Here is an 8,702-nt window from a genome sequence, read left to right on the forward strand (position 1 = left end):
TTGCATGGTTGTTAGATACCATATACTAACACCACCAAATTTCAACCTGATCGGATGAATTTTGGTCCTCCAAGAGGCTCCGGAGGTCAAATCTGGGGATCGGTTTAAATGGGGGTTATATATAATTATGGACCGATATGAATCAATTTTTGCATGATTGTTAGATACCATACACTAAGACCACGTACCAAATTTCAATCGATTCGGATGAATTTTGATTCTATAAGAGTCTCCGCAAGTCAAAACTGGGGGTCGGTTTATATGGGGGCTATATGTAAAAGGGGCCATATTGGTGCCCTATTGCAATATCATCCGACCTACATTTTTCTTTTAGCTGTGGTTTTTATCTTTTCAACAACAAATAATTAATTTCATTTTCGTTTATTATTCTCCAAAGAAATATATACAAATAATGATAACATTGTAATTCCAATACTGTAATATTTAAGATAATTATCTTGTTGTATTGGTATATAATTCAATAAATCAATCAACCAATAATCTCTCTGTTTAAAACATTCAGGAAGGCGCAGCAAAGTGGCCCGGGTTTGGCTACTATTTAAATATAAAGAAATTATATTCAACGAATTTTTGCTTAAAGACACATTTTCATACAGACTTAAGTTATTAGAATATGCATATACGTGGACCATATTTTGAAATTTATTTCCTTTCTTTACATTCCATATAGTTTATTTTGCTTTATTTCCCAATCATGATATCATTATTAAAATTAAGTGTTTATATTATTTAAACAGTGCATTGATTGAAATCTTGAAATTTATTTTCGATATGAGTAGGTTTCGTCGTTTGTTTGTGTGTTCAAGTTCATCAATGTATGGCCACAATGGTTTTGTTATATGGCATTGTAGTTTGTGTATAAACTAACAACGAAGTATTTCTGTTTATACGAACACTTTTATACATGTGTCTCATTTACGATTCAAACACTTTTGCAAATTGCCACTCGCTATGAGTGTGAGCTCAAATTATTTCGATAGAAAGTTTCAATAAAGTTATAAACTGATTATGTTAATGTTTGTTAAGGAATGCTTGCACTCTGCCTAAGAATTTGCAAATTGAGTTTACACATACACGAATATACATATACATACGGAAAACATATCCACACATTATATACAAATGCCTAACCATGAGTATTCAAGCCCATGTAGATGTATGCCATATCATTAAAAATACATTAGTCTCTCTTTTGAAGTATGAAGCAGAGACTGTTGTGCATTTGTGGCATAATGTACATCGATATCGAAGTTGTGTTGTTTTTCTCTCTCTCTCTATCTCTCTCACTCTTTCACGGAATATTTACATAGCCATTGTTAGCTATTGCAAGTTGTTACAACTGCAAATTTGTTGCAAATATTTATAATCTAATACAAGCAAATATTCTCTCTCTCTCCCTCTTTCTTTAACATGTGGTACATTCACACAAAAAATTACGGGTATGTAGAAAGAAATTTTGTTATAAAAGAATTTATTTTGCAAGGAGTTGGCAAACTTTTCGAATATACATATGCATGGGAAATTATCGTTGACATATATTCACAATCTAAATCATATACAATGTGGGGCCTTTAAGAAAGCCATCGCTGCAATCCGAACAAGTATATACGCCGCAAATTCAGCCAAGTCGGAAATATCCACCATCATGGATGGCATTTAACAATTTACTTTGAAAAATTTACTTTGTAAAGGGTTACATGATGAAATATAGAAGTTTGGGTAGATTTGACAAAAAATAAAACTTAATAAATATTGGTTCCCAATGAAAAATTTAAAATTTGTGCATATGGACACTACGTCAGTTTCGAGGCCTATTGAGTTGGCCGGACGCACAGAAAAAACATGTTTGGACATGGTTGCTGCAATCATTTAATGCTTATCTAGAGCATGTACACCCTCAAAAAAAATCGGTTTTTTTTAGCATATACCCCAAACACATTTTGCTTCAAGCATATATATATATTCACGATTGGTCCAAACAAAATATTGTTTGTATTGTTCAAACATATTATGTTTCACCTTAGGCATACACTGGCAGGAAAAAATTTAATGAAATTTGCCTTGTGTATATATAGTATTTTTAAGGCGCCAATTGGTTACTTCCATTCTTTTACTTGCAGCATACTCTCTAAGTCTCTCTTTCTAAACAAATATATGTTTATAGGCTATTTCTAAATTAATATATGTTTGCATCCAAGAATATTATATTTACAAATATTTTATGTCACAAACATAATATGTTCTAACGTATTAACATATATGTCCCAAACATGTGAAACTAGTTTGTGAACATTGTATGCTTGCACTTAAAAATATTGTGTTTAAAAATTTGAGTTCCAAACATATAATTTTTACACCCAAACATATGAAAGACAGTCTTTTCGTCGGTGTAATTGTCGCAAAAATCATGTATTTTGTCTTTGTGAAAATAATTTTCTAGCCGAGAAAAATATATGCTGGCAATAAGCATTAAAATAACACCTGACCATTCAATATTGTTTTTTTTTTTACTTTTTTGCAATATCATTACATGGTCATAAAGAGCATGTACATTTTTTTCGTGACCATTTAATTTTTTAACTTTTTTGCATGGAAAATAATTTTATAAAAACTTTGAGCATGTACACACGATTTGCATTTTTGCGTCAGTCGAATCTTGATTGTTGCTTAGAATGGACGGAGAATACGGAATTACCGTATTTTGGGTTAATTTATTTATTCATAAGTGGTACATGGTTTTATGTGAACATAAAAGAAAGGACTTGTAATTGCAAAATGTGTTTATTTTTGTGCTCTGCATTTTTATACCCTGGGGGGTATATTAACTTTGTCATTCCGTTTGTAACACATCGAAATATTGTTCTAAGACCCCTTAAAGTATATATATATTCTGGGTCGTGGTGAAATTCTGAGTCGATATATGCATGTCCGTCCGTCCGTCTGTTAAAATCACGCTAACTTCCCAACGAAACAAGCTATCAACTTGAATCTTGGCATAAGTAGTTGTTATTGATGTAGGTCGGATGATATTGCAAATGGGCCATATTGGACCACTTTTACGTATAGCCCCCATATAAACCGACCCCCGTGGTACGTGGTGTTAGAGTATGGTCTCTAACAACCATGCAAAAATTAGTCCATATCGGTCCATAATTATATATAACCCCCATATAAACCGATCGCCAGATTTGACCTCCGGAGCCTCGTGGAGGAGCAATCCGATCCGGTTTAGTATATGGTTTCCAACACCATGCAAAAATTGGTCCATATCGGTTCATAATTATATGTTGTCCCCATATAAACCGATCCCCAGATTTGGTTTTAGAGCCTCTTGGAGGGGCAAATTTCATCCGATTCAGTTGAAAGTTTGTATTTTGTGTAAATATATGAACACTAACAACCATTGAAGATTCTACCCATATCGGTCCATAATCATATATAGCCCTCATATAAACCGATCCCCATATTTGGTTTTGGAGCCTCTTGGAGGAGCAAATTTCATACGATTCAGTTGAAATTTGGTACGTGGTGTTAGTATGTTGCCGTTGACAACCATGCCTAACTAGGTCCATATCGGTCTATATGTTTATATAGCCCTCAGATAAACCGATCCCCAATCACACAAAAATTGGTCCATATCGGTTCATAATTCTATATAGCCCCCATATAAATCGACCCGACAGTGTTTGGGGAAGGTTCCCTCCCCTTCAAGTAATCAAAAATCAGGTACACTATATTGATTTCATAACCTTCCCCTAAGCCTTTGGAAATTTCAAGTAAGCTTATTTTTTTCACGTTTAGATGTAGCGCATCTTGTGTAGACGTCCCAGGAAATGTCAAGCAGATATAAGCCCAATTTTCAAACCGCAGAGGAAGGGGAGTCTCCTCTTCCCGTCCAAATATCACAAAATCAGGTATCCTAACATATATTAATTTCATAACCTGCCCCCACTTCCTCAGTAAATTTCCAGTAATTTGGAAAAGTTTTATTGTTTCATTGTATGTACTTAAGGAGAAGCGGATGCCTCCCTGTGCCCTTTTATTTATCCCCCCAATTATTAACCGATTTTGGTGAAAATATGGCCGCTTTTTGGGACGAACGCTATTGAATTTGGAAAAAAACGAATCAAATTTAGATATAGCTCCAATATGTTATATATGTATCGCCCGATTTCGATAAATGGGGTCAGATTGCACTCCTTTATTATCCGATCGGCGTTAATAATCTTATTCGCTACTCTTTAAGTGTGCAAAATTTCATCGAAATCGGTTCAGATAGCTCTCATATATATGTATCGCTCGATTTTCCCAAGCTTGGCCATTAAACCTTTATTATTCAATCGATCTTACTCAATGTTGGCTTGCTGTAATCTTCTATAGTACTGACTATATATAAAAACAAGTAAGGAAAGTCTAAAGTCGGGCGGGGCCGACTATATTATACCCTGCACCACTTTGTAGATCTAAATTTTCGATACCATATCACATCCGTCAAATGTATTGGGGCTATATATAAAGGTTTGTCCCAAACACATACATTTAAATATCACTCGATCTGGACAGAATTTGATAGACTTCTACAAAATCTATAGACTCAAAAATTATGTCGGCTAATGCACTAGGGTGGAACACAATGTTAGTAAAAAACAAGTAAGGAAAGTCTAAAGTCGGGCGGGGCCGACTATATTATACCCTGCACCACTTTGTAGATCTAAATTTTCGATACCATATCACATCCGTCAAATGTGTTGGGGCTTTATATAAAGGTTTGTCCCAAATACATACATTTAAATATCACTCGATCTGGACAGAATTTGATAGACTTCTACAAAATCTATAGACTCAAAAATTATGTCGGCTAATGCACTAGGGTGGAACACAATGTTTATAAAAGAAAAATATGGGAAACATTTAAATCTGGAGCAATTTTAAGAAAACTTCGCAAAAGTTTATTTATGATTTATCACTCGATATATATGCATTAGAAGTTTAGGAAAATTAGAGTCATTTTTACAACTTTTCGACTAAGCAGTGGCGATTTTACAAGGAAAATGTTGATATTTTGACCATTTTTGTCGAAATCAGAAAAACATATATATGGGAGCTATATCTAAATCTGAACCGATTTCAACCAAATTTGGCACGCATAGCTACAATGATAATTCTACTCCCTGTGTAAAATTTCAACTAAATCGGAGTTAAAAATTGGCCTCTACGGTCATATGAGTGTAAATCGGGCGAAAGCTATATATGGGAGATATATCTAAATCTGAACCGATTTCAACCAAATTTGGCACGCATAGCTACAATGCTAATTCTACTCCCTGTGCAAAATTTCAACTAAGTCGGAGAAAAAAATTGGCCTCTGTGGTCATATGAGTGTAAATCGGGCGAAAGCTATATATGGGAGCTATATCTAAATCTGAACCGATTTCAACCAAATTTGGTACGCATAGCTACAATGCTAATTCTACTCCCTGTGTAAAATTTCAACTAAATCGGAGCTAAAAATTGGCCTCTACGGTCATATGAGTGTAAATCGGGCGAAAGCTATATATGGGAGATATATCTAAATCTGAACCGATTTCAACCAAATTTAGCACGCATAGCTACAATGCTAATTCTACTCCCTGTGCAAAATTTCAACTAAATCGGAGCAAAAAATTGGCCTCTATGGTCATTTGAGTGTAAATCGGGCGAAAGCTATATATGGGAGCTATATCTAAATCTGAACCGATTTCAACCAAATTTGACACGCATAGCTACAATGCTAATTCTACTCCCTGGGCAAAATTTCAACTAAACCGGAGCAAAAAATTGGCCTCTGTGGGCAAATGAGTGTAAATCGGGCGAAAGCTATATATGGGAGCTATATCTAAATCTGAACCGATTTGACTGATATTTTGCAAGTTTTTCGAGACTCATAAAATATTCGGATGTAGGGAATTTGAGGAAGATCGGTTGATATACACGCCAATTATGACCAGATCGGTGAAAAATATATATGGCAGCTATATCTAAATCTGAACCGATTTTTTCCAAAATCAATAGGGATCGTCTTTGAGCCGAAACAGGACCCTATACCAAATTTTAGGACAATCGGACTAAAACTGCGAGCTGTACTTTGCACACAAAAATACATCAACAGACAGACAGACAGACGGACATCGCTAAATCGACTCAGAATTTAATTCTAAGACGATCGGTATACTAAACAATGGGTCTCAGACTTTTCCTTCTTGGCGTTACATACAAATGCACAAACTTATTATACCCTGTACCACAGTGGTGGTGAAGGGTATAAAAATCACGGAAATCGGTTCAGATTTAGATATAGCTCTCATATATGCATCGCCCGACTTTCCGAAATTTGTTAATAATAGCTTTATTTAGTAACCGATCTTACTCCAACTTAGCACAAGGTACCCTGCTGTAGTATCAACCAAACCTACAAAATATTATCCAAATCGGTTCAAATTTAGATATAGCTCCCATATATATGTAGCGCCCGATTTTTAAAGATTTGCCCCTAATAACTTTATTTTGACCATAGTGGCCTCATGTATTAACCGATCTTACTCAAATTTAGCACAAAGTAATCTCTTGTAATATCAACCAAACCTGCCGAATATCATCTAAATCGGTTCAGATTTAGCTTCAATATATATGTAAATTGTCCGTTTTTCGAAAATTTCGTCCAAATAACTTTATTTTTTACCATAATAGCCTTATCTTATTCCAATTTAGTACAAAGTAACCTTCTGTGGTATCAACCAAATCTGCAAAATAACATCCAAATCGGTTTAGATTTAAATACAGCTCTGAACTTGCAAGGCACAACTTCTAAAACAATGTAATGGATCCGAATACAAAATACTTCCGTCCTATGATAAGCCCATGTAAAATTCATTGGAGACGATCCAATTTTGCACTACTTCCGAAGTGGGGAATCGAAATTACTTTTTGGAAGCTCTTTTTTTGCTGAAAAGTCAAATATACAGATCGGTTTATATGGAGCCTTCATATAATTATGGTTCGATATGGACTATTTTTGGAATGGTTATTAGGAACCATATAGCACCGGATCTTACCAAATTTCAGTTGCAAACATATGTACTATCTTAGCATATCCATTTCCACAGAAATGCTATTATCATGTCTCATACGTGAAAGGCCCCAAAAACAAATAATTCCTTACCTTTTTTAGGTACATTCATGTATGTTTGTTCAAATTATTCAACATTTTTCATAAAGACAATTTGTTGTTTTTTTTTTTGTTTAAAATATTTATATATAAGTACACTAATTGCATGGTGATTGCAGTAATATGTCTAAAAAGACAAATTGAAACTTATATTCGTTGTTCGTTCTTCTTGTGCAAGTTGCACAGTTTGCAGGTATTGTATACACATTTACACTATTTAGACACTAAAACCAAATATGAAGCTAGCAGAGGTGTGTAATGTTCCATAAAATGGATTGGGAATAGGAGAATTATTGGAGGAATTAATTTAAAACTCCATGTATATAAACACCATACCAGCTGGGAGTGCTGTAGAATAAGCAGATGCAACACCATATGTATCGTCCAGTATAGCCCAATAATTGGCAGTATTCTTAGGTAAAAAGAATCTTCTTGAGCAAGTATAGTAGTAACCTCTCAACCTGCTCAGTATTGCATATAACTGGGATGAAGTTCCCACTTTTAAGTTAGTTAAGGGGTCAATCAAAATTTCTAATATGAATTTATATATTAATTTTATATATCTAATATTTATCTAATATCCATATTTCCATCTAATATCCATATTTATGGAAAAAAAAAACTGCCCCAATGATAGATTCCTCTATATTTGGAATCTTAAAAACAAATGGAAATTCTCTACGTAGACCCAAAATAATAATCAAAAATTTCTTCCCATAAGTTTAGATATTCGATCCGTTAGCCACACTCAAAATAATATCCGAATTTCTCTTATCACATCTAAAATTTTGATACTGGTAAAATATCTGCTCCACTGTCAATCAGGATATTTAATTTGTTCTTCTTATCGGACACAAATAAACGACTACTTGTTCGCACCCGCCGTCCGTCGTAATGACAACGGGCTTTATTACCCAGCAAAAAAAGAGCTTCCAAAAAAATAGTTTGGATCTCTAATCTGTGATCCGGAAGTAGTGCAAACTTGGATCACCTCCAATGAATTTTACATGGGCTTGTCATAGGACGGAAGTACTCCCTTTTTGGATCCTTTGCATTGCTTTAGAATTTTTGCACTGGAAGTTAATTTGAATGAAGAAATTTAAAAAGCGAATTTTTTTTTCAACCAATTTCACTTGTTTTCATCGAAATTTTTATACCCTTCACCACTACTGTGGTACAGGGTTTAATAAGTTTGTGCATTTGTATGTAACGCCAAGAAGGAGTAATCATAGACCAACCTTTTAGTATACGGATCGGCTTAGAATTAAATTCTGAGTCGATTTAGCGATGTCCGTCTATCTGTCTGTCCGTCTGTCTGTCCGTCTGTCTGTCTGTCTGTCTGTCCGTCTGTCTGTCCGTCTGTCTGTCTGTCTGTCTGTCTGTTGATGTATTTTTGTGTGCAAAGTACAGCTCGCAGTTTTAGTCCGATTGTCCTAAAATTTGGTATAGGGTCCTGTTTCGGCTCAAAGACGATCCC

Source organism: Haematobia irritans, chromosome 5 (assembly GCF_050003625.1).
Source record: "Haematobia irritans isolate KBUSLIRL chromosome 5, ASM5000362v1, whole genome shotgun sequence".
In the NCBI taxonomy this organism is placed as follows: domain Eukaryota; kingdom Metazoa; phylum Arthropoda; class Insecta; order Diptera; family Muscidae; genus Haematobia; species Haematobia irritans.